Below are 21,236 nucleotides of genomic sequence, written 5' to 3' on the forward strand. Positions count from 1 at the left end.
AGATTAAGGTGCCTGGAATGGTGAGGGATGAAGAGGCACCACCACTCCTCACAGACTAGGAACAGCAGCCACCTTTCTTCCACAGCATAGCTGAAGTATCTGGCTGAAGAGTGCAGCTGGGCTGACTTCTTCTCCTTCCAGGTTCTGCTGTCCATGCACTAGCAGCTGTGATTAGAAAACTCACAGCTGGAGCCCTGTCTGTGGGTCTTCCCTGAAGAGCCCTTTGGCATGTGCATAGTGGTCTTTGGGGGTACCCCCGAGAAGAACAAGCTGGAGATCAATGCTCTATGTTACCAGTTCCGGGTCTACCTGGGCCAGGGACTAGACAAGAGCGGTTGGAAGATCATTTCCCAGGTGCTCTTCACCAAGATCCACAGGGAGAGAAAGGCAGGGAGAGTGTCTTACGGGTTAGGCATAGGGATTGGGGCATTTGGGAGACTAATCACTCACCACTTCTTCCTTCAGTTCAGTTGGTGCTTGCATCTCAAGGGGCTATTCTTCTTTTGATTCATTCAGGTGCTGTTATGTATAAAGTTTTCTATGGCCTAACAGAGATAATGTACATGAATAAAATGTGTGTGTGTGTGTGTGTGTTTATGTGTGTGATATATACATATATCACATAATATATACATAATATATATTGTACTATATATGTGTGTATACATACATATATATATAAACATATATGTTATGTGCACAAGTAAATAAAATGAAAATGAAAAGTTTAAGAATCTCTCAATACGGAGCTTTCTCTCCTTTCCTAGGTTGCTTCTCCAGAAGTCAGGACATACACTAGGCATGGACCAATAATTACATATAATTTATTTGAAAGTGTAACTACACATCTAGATAAAAGAGTTTTCCCTTCATGTAAAAACTGTGACAAATATAGAGAAAATATAGGTGTTATATGAATAGTGCAGAAGGTATAAGGAGTTATTTTACACAGCTATAGTAATGAAATCCTCATGGTAGTGTCAAAAATAGACATGTTAATTGAGGAATTTGAATGAAAGTCCCAGACACAAATCCACATACCTATGAACACTTGATATTTTATAAAGAAGCCAGAAATATGCCATGCACATGAGAATTATCTTTAACAAATGGTGCCAGTCTAACTGGATTCTATGTGTAGAAGAAAGGAGATAGCACCATATTTGTCAGCCCGAACAAATATCCAGTCCAAGTGATTCAATAGCCTCATCTAAAACCATTTTTACTGAACTAGACAGAAGAGAAACTAAGGAATAGCCTGGAATGCATTGACACAGGAGACTACTTCTTAATCAAAACACTGATAGTGCAGGCACAAAGATCAACAATGAATAAATGGGACCTCACAAAACCAAAAAGCTCCTGGAAAGCAGAGAACACTGGCAATAGGATAAAATAACTGCTTACAGACTGGAAAAGGATTCTCCCTAACTCCACATCTAATAGACGGCTCACATCACAAATATCTAAACACTGGAAGTCCATGTGGAAGTCTGTGATCCCTGCTGTTGCCAGATTTTAGAGGCAAGGAATATTCTTTTGTAGACCCTCTGTTAGGAATGAGAGACACTGAAGGCTGCTGTGTCAACCTGTCCCCCAAAACAAACAAATCAATAGAAAACCAGTCCAAACAGGGAGTACCGAGGAAAATCTGTGAAAATTTGATAAAGTTGCTGAAGTATATAGATCTTCACAAAGGAAGGGATTTCCTGTGGGGTAGGGGCTGGGAAAAAAAACTTAGAAATCTTTAAGGATCTGGATACTGTGGGTTTGACCATACTCCACTGAGTATATGAGAGACAAATTCGGATAGGTGTATTTTTTTCTCCTTTTTATTTTTAGTTTTTGAAAGGGGAAAAGTGTAGAAGGGTAAGCCTGGGAGGAATGGGAAGAGAGTGTGCTCAGTGTACATTGTATGAAATTCCCAAGTAATTAACCAACATATTTTACTGAGGAAAAAAGAACTCAAGAAATTAGAAATCAACAAATAAATTAATCTACTTAAACTGGGTCACAGATATAAAAATAATTCTCCATAGATAAATCTCAAATGACTGAGAAAAGCCCAAAGAAATGTTCAACATTTTTAGCAATTAGGGAAATATAAAATCAAAACTAGTTTGGGATTCTATTGAACATCTGTCAAAATGACTAAGATCAATAGCACAAGTGACAGCTCATGCTGGTGAGGATGTAGAGCATGGGGAACATTTGTCCATTGATTGTGGGCATTAAAATTTGTATAAGCATTATGGATATCAATATGCATGTGCAGGCTTCGTTGACTCCTCATGGAGGCCTTACCCTTTCTGGGGAGTAGATATGATCATGTACATTGATGTGGGGAGAACAGGAGAAGCTGGCCACTCGAGTTATGTTGTTGGATTTGGAGGAGATGCTCATGTCTGACTGGATGGCAGGATGGTCCCATGTATTCAAGGAAAGCCAGCAGCACGAGTTCATGTTCATTGTGGCCTGGAACAACTCTGAAGGCAAGTTTGCCATACCCTGCCAGAGCAGGACAGCCCAGAGGAACAGATTGGGACTCCTGAGCCAGATGGAAGCCACTACCTCTGCCATAGTGATTCCAAGTCCTAGGCCACCTGGGCTGAGGATGGCTCTGTGTTCAGTGAATGCAACCTGGGGGGAATCCTCTCTTCTCCTGTGTCAGACCAGCAAACGACCAGAGAATCCCCTCCATGGCCCTGCACAGGGCAAGGTAAGACTGCTTCACTGAGGCAAGGTATCTCGTGATGCAGTCCCAGATGCCACGCCTCTCCCTGCGGAGCCACTGGTGCCTTCCTTGCCAGTTGTGAGTGCCTGATGGTGGTCTCCAAGAAGACCTAGGTCTCTGAAATGGTGTGGGAGAACCAGTAGCCACTGCTGCTCACAGACTAAGAGCCACAACCGCCTTCCTTCCACAGCAGAGCTGGAGTTTCTGCCTGAAGAGTGCAACTGGACTGGCTTCTTCTCCTTCCAGGTTCTGCTGTCTGTGCACAAGCAGCTGTGCTTGGGAAACTCTCAGCTGGAGCCTTGTCTCATGGTCTTTTCTGAACACCCTCTGGCATGTGTAGGGATCTGTTGGGGGTAACTCCTAGAAGACCAAGCATGAGTTCAACGGCCTGTGTTACCAGCTCCAGGTCTACCTGGGCCGAGGCCTCGACATGTGCAGTTGGACGGTCCTTTCCCAGGTGCTCTTCACCAAGACCCACAGGGAGAAACAGGAAGGGAAAGTGTCTTAGGGCTTAGGGCATCGTGAATGGGTCATTTTAGCTGGGATACTAATCACTCACCTCTTCTTCCTTTGGTTCAGGTGGTGCTTGGGGCTCTGGGGGCTATTCTTGTTCTGATTGAATCAGCTGGTGTTACATATACAGTTTTCTATGGCCTAACATTGATAATGTACATGAAGAGCATGTGTGTGTACAAACATAAACACACATTGTATGTATTTATGTATGTATGTGTGTATGTATGTATGTATGTATGTATGTATGTATGTATGTAACTAATGGGTCAAACAATCCAGACAGGAAGCTATTGAAGAGAGACCTTAAAAATGTGATAAAGTTGCTGAAGTATATAGATCTTCACAAATGATGGGTATTCCTGTGGGGCAGGGGGCTGGGAATTGACTTAGCAATCTTTAATGATCTGGACACTGTGAGTTTGACCATGTTCCTATAAATATATGTAAAACATGTATTTGGCTTGGTGTTTATTTTTCTCCTTATTTTTTGAAAGGGGAAAAGTGTAGAAAGATAAAACTGCAAGGAATGGGAAGAGCATGTGCTCAGGGTACATTTTATGAAATTCCCAATTGTGGATGGATGCTTAAAAGAAATCCCAAACTATCTCACAATTGAGAAATTGATGTTTAGTTATTTATGGGCAAACTCACAAATGAGAATCCTCTGTTTTACAAACAAAACCCACAATGGGAACAGAGAGTCCTGAATAGAGGCTGAAAGCATGCTCCACATTGGCATATATAAGAGGCCATGCCCTAGTGGGCGGGTTACCACCAGCTGTAAGACTTCCTACAGCACATACCACCACCACCTCACTGTAAGGGTACTGGGATCACAGAATACTGACACTGCATTCTCTTTTGTGTTTGTTCTGTTAATCCGAACTCAGGGCCTCACATTTGCATAGCAAGTGCTTTACACACTGATTCAGATCCAATTCCAATATGAACTTCTTTATAATGTGTACCTAAATTTAAATATAAAACACAGTAAAGTAACTATTCTTAGTTAGTGTTCAGTAAATTAAGCTCTATCACATATGCTGTTATTGTATTTGTTATGCACAATAATAGAAAGATTATCTGTACATCATACCCACAAGCATACCATAGTTTGTAGGTTGAGTCTCTTAAATTGACATTTTTGTAAGTGAACACATTGAGGAAAAGGTAATGTGTCTCTATCATGAAAAATCTCCAAACATATCTATATATATATGTATATATATAGTTTCAAATATTTATTATTTTCTTTATGAGTGTATATGCGTAGTGTGAGATTCTGTCATCTGAGTACACATACCCTCAGAGGGGAAGAAGGTTACAGATTCCATGGAGCTGTACGTAGAGATGGTCGTGAGCCACTTGATGTGCTGCAACCTCTACAAGAGAAGCCAGCACTGTTGGCCAATGAGCCATCTCTCCAGCCCATATGTGTACATAGTCAGAACAAATGATAGATTCAAAGAGTAGAATAACTATTTGAAACACCCTGCCTGGATGATCATTTTAACAATTAAGGGAAGAAGAGATGTGAACCAAGGTCACTATTATTGCCATTTTAGTGCAACTCTTTGCACTGGAATTCTTATGAAAACCTAATTACCAAGTCACCGACGGTTCCTTGAGACTCATGGGCCTGCTCACAGTGATCTCCATGATTTTAGGGCTGGGACTCATTCACTTCTCAGAGCACACACACACTCACCACCACCACCACCACAACCACAACAACAAACCACCTCATTTGACATCATGGTGCATCTGGTGATACCCTTTCAAGGGCCCTGCAATACTGGAGTTTTAGTGTCTTGTGCTCTGTTGCTATTTCTTTGCATTATTCTACACAAATAAATTGAACTTTCAAATTCTTCATGAAGTACTCCTAAGGAGTTCTAGATACCACCATAGAGGACAAAGGATGCATTTGTAGATGGGTATCTGATAGTCTAAACCACTGTAAGCTTTAACCTTTATTAGTCATGACAAAAAGAAAATGATTGTCAAAATGTCACTCAGATCCTGAGCGAAAGAAAGAAAAGCCAAACAGCCTATCAGTAGTATTAGTTTCCCTGTTACTTCACAGTCTGTGCTATGCATAGAGGACTTGGAATTCAACTGACCCATGGCTGCACCCCACCCACTGAGCTGTCAGCCAGGTCTCCAAAATGCAAATATCCCACTCCAACCCTGGAATAGGATCCCTTGCACCCTCTCCCTCACCCTGTCACCTTAACCCTCACCACATTCACCCTCTCTCTCACCACCCCCATCAGCCCCAGCCTTGGCTCTCGAGGTCCCACCCGTCATGGCTAGGCTGATTTCTTACACTCAGGTTGTACAGTGAGTGCCCAGGACTGTGCAGAGCCCAGCCTTCTCCAGGAGCTCTGCGCATGCGTACTTAGGCATGTGCGGACAACTGTCCAGAAGATAGTTGGGAGAGCAGGAATTGTGGCCTCTGAGCAAGGACACCTGTGGTTCAATTTGCTGTCAGCTGCCCTGTCTGCCTCTCAGTGGGGTCAGTGCTGTATGAGGAGCCTGCATGATGAGAAAAGCGGCACTTTTTCCCATCTCGGAGGCAGCCACTGGTGAGCCGTGTTTAGCCCATAGGAGAGCAATAAACTTAACCCAGAAAGACTTCACTGAAGTGCGGCTAAGTTTTCCTAACAGTAAGACTCCACTGAGCATCTGGTTAAAAGTAGATTTAGAAATGTTAGGGCCCCCCGGACATTCATGTCCAGCCAATGTCTCCTCACACCTAGGTTAGGAGTTAATATGACAGCCAGTATTTCCAAAATATAGCTGTTTGCACTGAAAAACAGAGCTTGTATTCTTTCTTTTAGATGGGAAGTTGGCAGCTATGTATAGGTTCTGTTTGCCAGGCTGTGTAAATTGGTGCCATTTCCATTTCTCCATTTCATTCCTTCTTTTTTAGTGAGAGTTTGTCTTCTTCCTTTCAAATTTGTTTCCCCTTAATTTCTTTTTGCTGTCTTATTGCTCTAGCTAGAACTTTAATTACTATACGCATAGATATGGAGAGTGGACTACCTTGTTTTGTTACCGATTTCAGTTGGAACACTTTGAGTTCCTCTCCATTTAGTTTGAAGGTGACTGTTGTGTTGCTATATGTTGCCTTTATTATGTTTAGTAGTTATGTCCTTGTATCCTTGCTCTCTCCCAGACTTCTATCATGAAGGGGTGTTGAATTCTGTGGAAGGCTTCTTCAGCATCTAATGTGATGATCATGTGGTTTTTTTCTTTCTGTTTGCCCATATGGTGGAATACGTTAATAGATTTTCATATGTTGAACCATTCCTGTATCTCTGGGATGAAGACAACTTGGTCATGGTGGATGATATTTTTGATATGTTCTTGGACTTCGTTGGCCAGGATTTTCTTGAGTATTTTGGTATCAATGTTCTTGAGTGAGAGTGACCTGTAATTCTTAATAGTGTCTTTTTGTGGTTTTTGAATCAGGGTAACTGTAGCCTCATAAAAAAAGAGTTTGGCATTGTTCCTTCTGTTTCTGTTGTATGGAACCATTTAAGGAATATTGCTATTAGTTCTTCTTTGAAAATTTTATAAAATTATGAGCTGAAACCTTCTGGTCCATACTTTTTGGTTGGGAGACTTTTAATGACTGTTTCTATTTCCTTAGTGGTTATATTATGATTTATTTTGCTTATCTGGTCTTGATTAAATTTTGGCATGTGATCTTCACCAGAAAATTTCCTATTACTTTTGAGTTTTCCATTTTTTTAAAGTAGAGGTATTCAAAATATGACCTCATAATTTCCTAGATTTCCTCCATGTCTGTTTTATGTCCTCTTTTTGATTTCTCATTTTTTAATTAGGATATTCTTTCTGAAGTTTGATTAGTTTGGGAATGACATTTTTCAGTTTTGTGATTTTACTCAAAGAATCAAATGTTTGCCTCATTGATTCTTTGTACTGTCTTATTGCTTTCTATTTTGTTAGTCTCATCTCTCAAGTTCATTATTTCCTGTCATCTAGTCCTCCTGGGTGAGTTTTCTTCTCTTTCCTCTAGAACTTACAGGTGGTCTGTTAACTTTCTAATCTGGGGTTTTTCCAGCTTTTTTATATAGGCATTTAGTGTTATGAAATTTCCTCTTAACACTGATTTCATTGTGTTCCATAACTTTGGGTATGCTGTGGGGTAATTTTCATTGAACCTTACAAAGTTTTAATTTCTTTCTTTGTTTTTTCCTTGACCCATTCATGATTCAGAAGAATATTACTCAATTTTCATATGTTTGTGGGTTCAGGAAATTAGTGTTAGTGGTGAATGCTAATTTCTATCCATGGTTATCCCATAAGATACATGTGGTTATACAATTATTTTTGGAATCTGTTGAGGTTTTCTTTCTCATTGAGTATATGGTCAATTTTGATAAAATTCCATGAGTTGTAGAGAAGAAAAGAAGGTATACTCTTATATCTTTGGGTGTAATATCCTATAGATGTGTGTTAAGTCCATTTGAGTCATAACATCTGTTTGTTCCCTTATTTCTCTATTGCTTTTCTGTCTGTCAGACCTATCCAGTGGTGAGAGTGAAGTGTTGAGGTGATATAAGCCTTAGAAGTGTTTCTTGAACATATGAAGTTGCCCTTGTATTTGCCACGTACATGTTCAGTATTGATATATCCTCTTGATGGATTTTTTCTGTGACTAACATTAAATGTCCTTCTTTTTCTCTTTTGAAAAATTTTAATTTGAAGTCTATTGTGTTAGATATTTGGATAGCTACACCAGCTGGTTTTTTAGGTCCATTTTATTGGAAAATTTTCTCAACCCTTTATTCTGAGGTGATGTCTGTATTTGAGGTTGAAATATACTTCTTGTATGCAGCAGAAAGATAAATTATGCTTTTGTATTGAATCTGTTAGTCTGTGTTTTTTTTATCAGTGACTTGAGACCATTTATATTAGGGGATATTAATGACCAGTGATTGCTAGTTCCTGTTATTTTACTTTTTGTTTTTGGTGATAGTATTGTCTTTGCTTTTCTTTTATTTGGGATTTTCTACTGTGAGATCATCTATTTTACGTGATTTTGTGAATGTAGCTGACTTCGTTGGGTTGAAATTTTACTTCTAGTACTTTCCTTGGTATAGATTTGTGGCTACGTATTATTTAAATCTGTTCCTTTCTTTTCTTCATATATGGTAAATAAAAGTTTTGCTGTGTATACTACCTGGCATCCATGGCCTCTTAATGTCTGCATAAGGCTCAACCAGGACCTTCTGGATTACATTGTTTCCATTGAAAAGTCAGGTATATCCTAGCAGGTCTGCATTTATATGTTACTTTTCCTATTACCTGTGCAGCTGTTAGTATTCTTTCTTAATTCTGCATGTATATTGTTTGGTTATTATGTTTGTTGTTCAGCCCCCTCCCCCACACGAAAACCCATCATTTGTGAAGATCTATATATTTCAGCATCTTTATTACAATTTTAAGGACTCTCTTTAATAGTTCCCTGTCTGGACTATTTTTATTTTGATTTGTTTGTTTGCGGGGGGGGGAGGGAATGGGCGTTAAACCAACCTGCAATGTCTCTCATTCTCAATCATCGTTCTGCAAAAGAAGCTTACTTACCCAAACAACTGGCAGCAGCAGGGATCATGAAATTTCTCATGGACTTCCATATTTACGTATTTTGGACGTTAGCCCTCTATTAGTTGTGGAGTTAGGGAAAATTATTTTTCAGTCTGAAAGCAGCTCTTTTGTCCTATTGCCATGTGTTCTCTGTTTTCCAGGAGATTTTCAGTTTTGTGAGTTTAGTCCCATTTATTAATTGTTGACCTTAGTGTAGTCTCCTGTTTCAATACTTTCAAGGCTATTCCCTAGCTTCTCTTCTGTCAGGTTCACTACAAATGGTTTTATGTGAGGCTTTTGAACTGCTTGGACTGGAGTTTTCCTCAGGCTGATGAATATGGCGCTGTCTACTTTCTTCTCCACATTGAAATCTGGTTAGAGTGGCACCATTTGTTAAATAAGATTTTAGTTTCCCATTGTATATTTCTGACTTCTTTATAAAATATCAGATATTCGTAGGTATGCAGATTTTATCTGAGTCTTTGATTCAAATCCCTTGATTAACATGTTTATTTTTGACAATATCACGAGGGTTTTGTTACTGTAGCTATGGAATATAATTTCTAATACCTTGTGCACTATTCATAGAATGCCTGCATTTTCTCTCCATTGTGTTACTATTACCTGAAGAGAAAACATTTTATGTTGATGTGTAGTTACTCTTTCAAATAAGTTATGTGTGATTATTGGTCCATGCCTGATGTGTGTCATGACTTCTGGAGCAGCAATCTATGAAAGAAAAGAAAGCTGCCTATGGAGAGACACTTATGCCTTTCAATTTAATTTGAGTTACTGTGCACATATACTGTTCATGTACATTATCAATGTTAGGCCATAGAAAATGCTATAGGTAGCAACACCTGAACGAATCAAAGAAAGAATAACCCCTAGAGGTATAAGCACCACCTAAACCAATTGGAAGAAGAGGTGAGTGACTATTGTTCCAGCTAAAATGCCCCAATCCCTAAGCCCTGAGCCCTAAGATACACTCCCTGTCTGTCTCTCTGTGAGTCTCAGTAAAGAGCACCTGGGCAAGGATCTTCCAACAGCACTTGTCCAGGCCATGACCCAGGTAGACCTGGAGCTGGTAACTCAGAGCATCAATTATCTGCTTGGTCATCTCAGGGATGTCCAGGAACAGCGCCATGCTTATGCCAGAGGGCTCTTTGGGAAAGACCATCAGACATGCCTCAAGCAGTGAATTTACTAAGCACAGCTGCTGGTGCATGAACAGCAGAATCTGGAAGGAGAAGAGCCCAGCCCAGCTGCACTCTTCAGCAGGAAACTCTAAATTTGCAGTGGATGGAGGGCTGAAGTTGCACATAGTCGGTTAGCAGTGGTGGTGCCTCTTTGTGCCCCACCATTTCCAGCACCTCAACCTTCTGGGATACCGCCCAGCAGGCACTCAGCACCAGAACAAAGGACACCTGGGGTGCCAGCCTGGCTGGCTTGGCAGCCACAACTGCCTCTAGGGATTCCTTGCCTCAGCAAAGCAGGCTGGCCTTGTCCTTCTAGGGGCTATGGAGGGGACTTGCCCTTCCTTTGCAAATGGGACTCCTGGAGAAGAGGATTCCCCTGGGGCTGTGTGCTCAGAGAGGAGAGCCATCCTTGGCTCAGGCCTGACTCTTCTGCAGCCAGGAGCACTGGAGCACCATGACAGAGGCAGCAGCTTCCATCTGGCACAGGAGTAGCCATCTCGATCGCTCCTCTGCCTCTAGGCCATCCCTCTGTGGCAGGTTATTGCAAACATGCCTTCAGTCTTCATCCAGGCATTAATGAACACGGATGCCTGAAGTGCGGAGCTGCGGGCCCGCATTCCTGCCACCCTGCTCCTGGCCGCCTGGCTAGCTTATGCCCCAAAATAACAACACACAAATTGTATTCATTTAAACACTGTCTAGCCCATTAGTTCCAGCCCCTTACTCACATCTTGATTAACCCATATCTAATAATCTGTGTAGCACCACGAAGTGGTGCCTTGCAGGGAAGATTCTAGCGTAAGTTCATATTGGGCCAGAGCTTCATAACATCTGGCTCAAAGAGGAGAGGCATGTCATCTGTCTCACTTAGGAGAGGCATTGCATCTGACTGAGCAATCTACCTCACTTCCTTCTTCCGGTTCTGTCTACTCCACCCACCTAAGGTGGTCCTAGTAAATGGGCCAAGGCACTTTCTTTATTAATGAATGAAATCAACACAAACAGAAGACTCTCCCACACCAGACACCTGCTTCTTCTGCTCTTTAAGTACCTAGGGCTGTATGGCCTCCATGTCAGACTGGAGCATCTCCTCCTCCAGCTCCACTGACATGGTAACTTCAGTGGCTAGCATCTCCTGTTCTCCCTACCTCACTGCACTAAACTCTATACAATCCCCAGAAAGGGAAAGGCCTCCATGAGGAGTCAACAAAGCCTGGCACATCCATATTGAATTCCAACTTAGATGTGCAAGTTTTAACTACTACAAGCAGTGGAGGAATGGTCCCCTTGCTCTACATCCTCATCAGCATGAGCTGTCACTTGTGCTATTGATCTTAGTCATTCTGACAGATGTTCAATAGAATCTCAAAGTAGTTTTGATTTTAAATTTCACCAACTGCTTTCTTTAGGTATTTCTCAGCAATTTGAGATTTCTTTAAGGAGAATTATGATTATACCTGTACTCCATTTTTAAGTGGATTATTTGATTTGTTGAAGTCTAATGTCTTGAGTTCTTTTTACCTTAATAAAATTAGTTTGTTAATTATTGGGAATTTCATCAATGTACACTGCTCACACTCTCTTCCCATTCCTACGAGGTTTACCCTTTTATACTTTTTGCCTTTCCAGACAGAGAGAGAGAGAGAGAGAGAGAGAGAGAGAGAGAGAGAGAGAGAGAGAGAGAGAGAGAGAAATACACCATGCTGAATTTGTGTTTTCATATACTCATTGGAACATGGTCAAACTCACAGTGGCCAGATGCTTAGAGATTGCTAAGACCTTTCCCATCCCCCTGTCACACAGGAAATCCAATCATTTGTGAAGATCTATATACTACAGCATCTTTATCTCAATTTTTAGGACTCTCTTCAATGACTCCCTGTCTGGACTGTTTTTATTTTGATTTGTTTTTTCAGTGGAAGAAGTTGTCACAGCGGCCCTCAATGTCTCTCATTCTCCATTATGCAAAAGAAGCTTCCTTGCCCCTAAAATCTGGCAGCAACAGGGATCACAGACTTGCACATGGACTTGCAGTCTTTTTAGATTTGTGATTGATCCCACTATTAGATGTATGATTAGGGAAAATCAGTTTCCAGTCTGTAAGCAGTTGTTCTGTCCTCTTGCTAGTGTTCTCTGCTTTCCAGGACCTTTTAGGTTTTGTGAGGTCCCTTTTGTGAATTGTTGCTCTTAGTGCCTGCTATCATTGCTTTGTTTAGGAAGGAGTCTCCTGTGGCAATGCATTCAAGGCTCTTCCCTAGTTTTTCTTCTATCAAGTTCAGTACATATGGTTTTATGTGAGGCTTTTGAACCACTTGGACTGGAGATTTTTTCAGGCTGAAAAATATGGTGTGTTATCTTCTTTTTCCACATCCAATAGTCTTACTATTTTTTGCTTTTCAGCTAGTATCAATGTATGAGTGAGTCCTTACCCTGCTCATATTTCTGGGTCTGGGTTACCTCACTCAGTTATGGTTTTTCTAGTTCCATCCATTTGCATGCAAATATCAAGATGTCATTAATTTTTTATTTTTAATGATTTATTAGGTTCTGAAATACTAAATATAAAATTGGATTTTGGAGTAATGATGGTGGTAAAACAAATAATAGTGAACAAGGAAAACAGACAAATCTACTATAGTAAATATTCCTCCCATTTGTGTATTTGAAGGATCTTGGATTTGTTAATACCACCTACTAACCGGGCTTGTGACACTGGTTCAGACAAAGTGAGCCCTGTTTACTCAGCAGTGTTTGGAGGATGGGAAGAGTGCCTGGAAACATTACTGCAGAATGGTTACAGCCTGTGCCTTTTTATAGGTGAGTTGAGTTCATTGATATTAAGTGATATTAATGACCAGTGGTTTTTAACTCCAGTCATATTTTTTTGGTAGTAGAGTTTGTGTGTTTCCCTTCTTTGAGTTGTGCTGGTGAAGGGTCGATAGATGTCTGAGTTATTGTGGGCATTGTTGGACTCCTTAGTTTGTGATTTTCCTTCTATTACTTTCTGTAAGGCTGGATTTGTGGTTACATATTGTTGAAATCTGTTTTTGTCCTGGAATATCTTGTTTTTTCCATCGATGGTGAATGCAAGCTTTGCTGGGTATAGTCATCTGGGCTTGCATCCATGATCTCTTAGTTTCTGCAGTACATCTATCCAGGACCTTCTGGCTTTCATGGTTTCCATAAAGAAGTCAGGTGTAAATCTGATAGGTTTACCTTTATAAGTTACTTGACCTTTTTCCTTTGCAGCTCTTAATATTCTTTCTTTATTCTGTATGTTTTGTGTTTTCATTATAATATGGCGAGGGGATGCTTTCTTTTGATCCAGTCTATTTGGTGTTCTGTATGCTTCTTGAACATTCATAGGAATATCTTTCTTTAGGGTGGGGAATTTTTCTTCTATAATTTTATTAAATATATTTTCTGGACCGTTAAGCTGTAATTCTTCTCCTTCTTCTACCCCTATTATTCTTAGATTTGGTCTTTTTATTGTGTCCCAGATTTCCTGAATGTTTTGTGATGAGAATTTGTTGGATTTGCTGTTTTCTTTGATCAGTGAGTTTATTTTCTCTATGGTATCTTCAAAATCTGAGATTCTTTCTTCTATCTCTTGTATTCTGTTGGTTATGCTCGTTTCTGTAGTCTCTATTCGTTTACGGAGATTTTCCATGTCCAGGCGCCCTTGGTTTGTGTTTTCTTCCTTGCCTCCATTTCCGTTTTCAAGCCTTGCACTGTTTCCATTATCTGTTTGATTGTTTTTCCTTGGTTTCCTAGGATATCATTTACAGATTTACTCAATTCTTCAAACGTTTTTGTTATTCTTCTCATCCATTTCTTTAAGGGAGTTTTTCACTTCCTGTTTAAGGGCCTCTATCACTTCCAGGGGGTTGAGGAATGTCTGTGCTCCTTCTCCGGGTGGCTGCCGAGGGTCAGCCCCTCACTCACCCCAATGATGGATCTTCTGGTAGAGAATCAGGTTTCCTTGCTGGCCAGGGAGTTCACAGACAAAGGGCCTACCTTGCTGCAGGCAGAATATTGAAACAAAGGAACACCCACCTGCCTGGTTGCACTCACTACCCGGTTCTAGCTCCCAAACAGGCTGAGCTGGGGGATTTTATGGATGCGATGAGGGGAGGATGAAAGGGGGGGTTCTGGGTGCAAGCTGGGATCTATTTATTACTTTTGAATGTGCATGGGTATTTTGCCTGAAGTAGTCTATGCACTGCATTCACACAATGTCCACAGAGGCCAGAAAAGGGAACTGGAGTTGCAGATCATTGTTACCTGCTAGGCTGGGAATAAAACCTGAGTCCTCTGGTTTAGCAGCCAGTCCTCTTAACTGCTGAGCCATCTCTCTAGCCCCAATACTCTTACTTTGACTGGTCTGAAATTTAGAAGTAGAAACTCTCAATGAGGACAACCTACATCTTGACAATCTGTTTCTGGCTTCTTTCATTCTCTTGGCCAAAAGTTTAGCATATTCTGCAGCCTCCTCTTACTTTCTTAGTGTGTTGTTCCTTCAGAGCAATAGGTTGGCATTTATGTTGTAGGACACTTGGATAACAAAAGCCTGAATCATGGGGGCCTTGGTCCTGGGTTTCATAGATCTTTTTAAGGTGTGTACAAGGTTTTATAGGTACTTTGTTAACATCAGAATCAATTGGGTCCTTTTCTCCAAAAACCTGATGTCATATTACACAACCAGGAACTGCTCCTTTCCCAGGCACTGTTCACAAGCTGCGTTCTGAAGAAGGACGGAGAAAACATCCTCATAACTCATGTTTAGGTGAGGAGGCAGAGAGACAATCTCAGTCAATCTGATTTGCCAGGGAAGGAAGCCTAAGGTGCTGTCACAGGACCAAACTTCAATACTAACTCAAGGTCAGGGAAACCATGTGAACTATGTAAGCCCTCTAGCAGATCTACATCCAAATCTCTTGGTGTCCTCTACTGCTGAGAAAAATTCTTGAGCAGCTCTCAGAATATCTGCTTTTCCATCTTCTGGGGACAGCACCTTCAATGCTGAAGGGCAATTTAAACTTTGGTCGTTTTTGTCATTACTACTTGCAAATTCTGGTGATTATTTGGAACAATCCCAGCCCAAAAGTTCCTGTTGTTTTTCAAAATTTCATCCATCAATCTGGAATTATTTTTCTTGAATAGGCCTTGGTGGTCTTAGACACTAATGTAGAGATCCCTAAGGCCATACACCACACCACTGAGGCTCACGGTGTCTGAGAAGCTGGGCTCGTGGTCCTCCCTGGTGACCATGAGGCCCATGTGCAGCTTGTGCAGGGACGTGCCATCTGAGGACCAGCACAGCCTGGGTGGGGTGGCAGCCAGCTTGGGGCCCAGTGAGGGTGCAGGTGATAATGCCAGTTCCTGCCAATGGCCAGGGCTTGCTAAGCATGAAGCCAAGCAGTACTAGGATGATGGTGGACAGCAGCTCCTCCAGATCTAGTTCCAGGGGAAGCAAAGGCAGAGCAGCACATGCAGAACCCACCACACAAGCTCCCACAGCTCAGTCGTACTCCCGTGCCACTCGTGCACCATCTCCTCCACCCTCCGGACCACAGCCCTGTGCCTAAGTCCCTCACGACTGCAAACTCCTCACCTGGCCCCTGCTGCCATCTTCCTCTGCCCTCCTAAGTCTATTTATTTATGGCTTCCTGACAACAAATTGGTGACATCTACTTTGAAAGATTGAACAGTTTTCAGATTCTACTTGTTCTTTTGTGCCCCGACCACTAAGGAATGGTAACATCTATCAGTTCAGAAATATTACTTTAGCATCCACAATACATCCCTAACGGATTGGTGCTTTCTATCCCCAGTTCTCCTTGTAACCCCATCCCTGAGTCCTGTGGCCATAGATGCTATCATTTTAATGCTGCAGAAGTAGCTACAAGCATACTACAAATTTCACTGACTTTCTTGAACTCAGTGTTATGGATCGCTAGCTGTGATAGAACTTAACTCTCTGCAAATGTTTTCACTGGGCGAGACAGATGACTAGATTAAAAATACTTGTCAACAAGTCTGACAACCTGAGTTTTCTTTCTTGTAGGTACCATATTTTTGTCTATTTCTAACATGAAACACCACAGTGGTGAAAAACAGACTTCAGAAATGGGTTTTTTTTTTGATAGAAAGATTTTCTTTATTAATGACCCCACCGTATTTCTTTAGATACAGGAGTTTTGAACTCAAATATTTGAAAAATATAAGTTAAGACTGCATTATCTGCAACTCATTACCAGTAACATATTGCAAAGAAAACAGCTTGGAAAAGGGGAAAAGGAATGGGAGTGAGGGAGGGAAAAATAAAAGAAGGGAATTAAGTTGATCAAGAGGAAATTTTGTTTCTTAAATTCTTGGGAACTATGAAGTCCTTGCAAGCACAGCTTGTTTCTGCAGGTTATTGGCCAAACTCGTACAAAATGGAATCCAAACGGAGAATCCCTTAAGAACCTGGAGAGGTGCAACATGAAGGGCTATGATTATCCAGTAGCAAGCGGTCCAGCCTTCCATCAACAGAGCTTCTTCCTCAGTTCCCAAGCATTAGCGGGATGAAAGTGTGTTCCCCGTGATTGTTGGAATATGTTTTGTCATTTTTTATTTCCTGATAAGTCTTCATTTTACTGAAACTGGGATGTAATGATGAGGCAAGGAGGCCTGCTTTTTGTCCCACTTGGCTCCCGCACGGCTAGCTTAACACCTGAAATAATCACAGAAACTGTATTAATTTAAACACTGCCTGGCCCAGTATCTCTAGCCTCTTCCTGGCTAACTCTAACATCTTGATTAATCCATTTCTAATAATCTGTGTAGCACCACGAGATGGTGGTTTACAGGAAAAGATTCTAACCTACGTCCATCTTGGAGAAGAGAACTATGGTGTCTGCCTCACTGTCTTCTTTCCAGCATTCTGTTCTGTCTACTCTGCCCACCTAATTTTCTGCCCTATTAAAAGGCCAAGGCAGCCTCTTTATTAACTAATGAAAGTAACACATAGACAGATGCCCCTCCTACATCACTGGTAACTAAAGTTTTTTATGTAACTTTGCTGTTTTCAGTTTTTCCTTATATGTTTGTATATCAAAGAATTAAGAATTAAGGGAGGTGACTCAACCTTTGCCTACAAGTCTGATGATTGGGACCCACATGAGAGGAGAGATCCAGCTCCCCCAAGTTATCATACACAGACACACCTAAGTTTTTTTTTAATTTGGAAAGCAATTTTTATACTCTCCTCAGTCATTCCATGTATACTTTCAAATACAGAAAATAAGTTGTTTTGAGACAAGTTTGGAGTATTATTTTCTTTACCTTCTGTTTCTTTGTGTTTGTGTGGGGTGTATTAATTAGTGTGCATGTGTTTGAGGAGGTCTGAGGACACCCAAGTTTCCCTCTGTCCACCCCTTCCTTTTCTCAGTGTGCTTTCTGAGAAACCTGCAACTGAACTTTACTTCTAGCCTCCTGTTTTTGTCTTCTCTTCAGTTGCTCCCTATTGGATGTCTTCAGAAATTGAACTTGAAAAGAATTTATTTGGTATTAATTGAATAAAAGGAAATAAAAGGAGGACATGACTGTTCCTAAGGAATTGAGGGTCTAATAAAGAGATAGAAGGGAGAACAGAGGCCCAGGTAGAGGTGAGAGACAGAAGTAGAAAGAGGGGTAAACCAGGAGCCAAGAGATCAGTGTAACAAAAATGGCTGGGTTATATAGTGAAGAGAAGCTAGAGGAAGAGACATAACCCAATCCCTGGCCTGAAAAGTTTAGGATAGGTGGAGTGCTATACCAGCCAGGATGTCTCTTTAACAGGTCATGGCAATGCTGAGAGACTGGCAGACAGAGTCTGCTTTTATATGTTGAATAGGCACCTAGGTCTGGTTTGAGACCTAACAGTAATGCAACAGAGCTGTTTTCTTCAAAGGACGTGAGGCTGTCTAGTTGAGACTTACATAAGTAATTTTGGTAGGATTTTGAGTTTTCTTAAAGTTTTGACTGAATTTCATGTGTATAATGATGTGAGATCTCCTGGAAGATACAATACTGTTCTATTAATCATCATCTATTAATCATCAGTAATTAATATGTTGTAGACATTTTTGGTTATTCAAGACAGGGTTTCTCTGTATAGCTTTGGAGCCTGTCTTGGAACTCTCTTTGTAGACCATACTGGCCACAAACTGAGAGACGGGCCTTCTTCTATTTCCTGAGTGTTGGGATTAAAGGTGTGCACCACCACCTCCCAGCCTATATTGTAGACTTTTTAAAAGTGTGCTTATTCTCTTCTTGGTTATTATTTCTATAAAGTCTGCAGAAATAGTTATGTATTATGTAAGATAGCTATGCCTTAAAGAATTTCAACATTTAAGTAGCACAGGTATTTTAGAAATTGGGACTTATTTGAAATTACTGTTCTACTCATTAATTTTCAAGTATTTCTAACACTTGGGGAAAGCTCTTCTGGACAAACTGGTTGGGAATTTTGTGTTTCAAAAGAAGAGAAGAGTAACTTAGTTGGAATTCATATTTCCATTCTTAAAGCTGAATTTATATTTGGTCACCCTTTAGGACTGAATCTTTAATGAGGAAAGTTCTTAGAACAGCTGTACAATCCCTGGGAACGGTATGGAAGCTAGGGCTGGAGCATTGGGGTGATATCATTCCTGTATATTCAGCTCAGTGGTGAATGGAAATATTTGAGCTTTATCCTTTTATATGATTCTCTGTCTATAGGGATGGCAGAACTACATTTGGCATGAGAGCTTAGCTGGGAGGAGGTAATGGCAAACTCATCCAAGACACTGGTGCTTTTTCCAATGTGGAAGAAAGTGCCTGCTCTTCATGAGGGTAGAGATGCCTCATGAGGCCCCTTAGAGAACTGTGCACAGAGTCTAGTCCATTTCTAGGAGTACCCTAGATTATTAATGTCTATTGAACTGGCCCTAGCTTTATGGATACTTTCTGTGGTCTAGTTTTTGTTCATCTTCATCATTAAGTTCTTGTAAAAAAAAAAAGGAGTGTGATATTTGTTTTTAGAACTAGCCCTAGATGTGTTAATATTTTGATTTTGATGGCCTGTTAATTTGTTAATACAGGGTTGACACGGTCAGCAATGGTGTCCTTATTTTTACTTTGGTATTTTGTAATTGATAAAGACTTCTACCACCTGTTTAGAAGATGATCTCTGCTTGTGCAAACTCTTCTTGGACTCTTCAGCAACATATGGGTGAGAAAGCACAGATTCAAATACACTGCTACTTTTCCTTCTCTTGATTTTCTTGCTACACTGTAACATGTTGTGGATTTGTCAGGGAACATGTAGTAATTTAGGCAGAATTTGTGTTTCCCTATATGTAGAAAGCATGGGGAAAGGAAAGTAATTTTCTCTGAGAATTGTGTCTGTTCATAAGTTTAATCTAGCAGATCTTATAGAGAGCAGCCAGTTGACAATTTTTACTCAGTGATATCCTTTTGCTTTCGTAAAGTTATACAAGCAAAATATTTAGTTTATATTCAAAAGAATGCTGAACTTAATTTTTCTTTACAAATTTCTGTAGATTTGGGTTACCTCTGTAATATGCTATCGTCTCTAAAGGGAAATTCTAACATCTTTTACTTGAACTGTCTCTACTGATGGTATATCAACTTTTGGTATATCCTGTGAGCTGGTTGAAAATTCTGTGAACTGATTGCTTTGTTGCTGCTTTTTTAGAGAGGCTCTTTCTATATAGCCCAGGCTGGCCTAAAACTCTTGGTCTTCCTGCCTCAACTTTTTTACATGCTGAGATTACAAGTGCATATTACTATTGTTTGTCTTTGTTTTGAGTGTTGGTTACAAATTGTTATAGATACTGGTCAGGAAAAAATCTAAAGAAAGGAAAGTAGATTCAGAGTTCTTGTTTTGAAAAAAGAAACGGGGGAAATGCTGTGAGATAATGTTCTTGTATACTGTAAAGATTTGTCATTGGGTTAGTTTAATAAAACACTGATTGGCCAGTAGCTGGTAGGAAGTATAGGTAGGACGATGAGACTAAGAGAATTCTGGGAAGAGGAAAGGCATAGAGTCAATCACCAGCCAGATGTAGAGAAAAAAGATGAAAATGACTCACTAAGAAAAGGTACCAAACCACATGGTGAAACATAAATGAGAACTATGGATTAATTTCAACTGTAAGAGCTAATTAATAATGAGCCTGTGCTAATAGGCCAAACAGTTTATAATTAATATAAACCTCTGTGTGTTTCTTTGGGGCTGAATGGCTGTGGGACAAGGCATGATAGAAAATTCCATCCACATGTTACTAGTTGGGCTGATGTTTAAATGTCTATAGTAAAGCAAATTTTCAAAACTTACTAGACTCATTAAAATTTTTTTAAGTTAGCTAAAAAAATTAAAGACTATTCAGTGGGAGATTTTATGGAACAAATCTAGCTTAAACATAATATATGAAAAATATTCCTATAAACATATTCAGATTTATTTAATTTTCACTATATGTTGTGAGGTTATATGTTTCAACTTATGAGAATTATTGTTGTTTCATGTCTATTTTTGAATAAAATGAATCTTCTCCAAAAACAGAGTTTGAATAGGTCTTTGACAAATGAACCTATATATACCTAGAAATGTCTTCTAGTTTCTTGGAAAATTCCATTTCAGTAAATTTTCTTAATCTAAAGCAGCCAGAGGAAAATATGCTTCTGAATTTAGGTGTTCTCAGACTGTGAGAAAATTTTCTGTTGATGAATAGTTTTCTGTTTGGATTCTCCAAGCCTTTTCCAGTTTACTATTTATTTAATGATAATGTGGGAATGTTCTCCTGCATGGAATCTACAATGTTGGTATTTGCATATGCTTTTACTAATTGTGTACTTGCAGCATCCAAAAACAAATATCTGTTCTTGTGAGACAGTGGATTTGGGAACAGAAAAAAATCAAAAGAGAAGTGCATATGCCAAACAGGAAACTATGACTGTGCATCTGAAACTATGTTCAAATTTCTTCTGAAGACCTCACCACATGGCGGGTGTGTCTAGATCAGAGATTCTCACCCTTAACCTGTCATTTTACTTACAAGTTCTTGTGCTCTTCCTGTTTCCTAGTTCAGTAGGTCTAAGAGCTTGGAGAACATTATTTTCCCAGAGAATGGCTCAGA

At 40.2% G+C, this 21,236-nt stretch overlaps 1 pseudogene; it reads right to left on the reverse strand.

Moving 5' to 3' along the window:
- Positions 1–14,761: 14,761 nt before the first annotated feature.
- On the reverse strand, positions 14,762–15,481 carry LOC119814147 (annotated as a pseudogene).
- Positions 15,482–21,236: the final 5,755 nt, after the last annotated feature.

This window comes from Arvicola amphibius, chromosome 1 (assembly GCF_903992535.2).
Source record: "Arvicola amphibius chromosome 1, mArvAmp1.2, whole genome shotgun sequence".
Classification (NCBI taxonomy): domain Eukaryota; kingdom Metazoa; phylum Chordata; class Mammalia; order Rodentia; family Cricetidae; genus Arvicola; species Arvicola amphibius.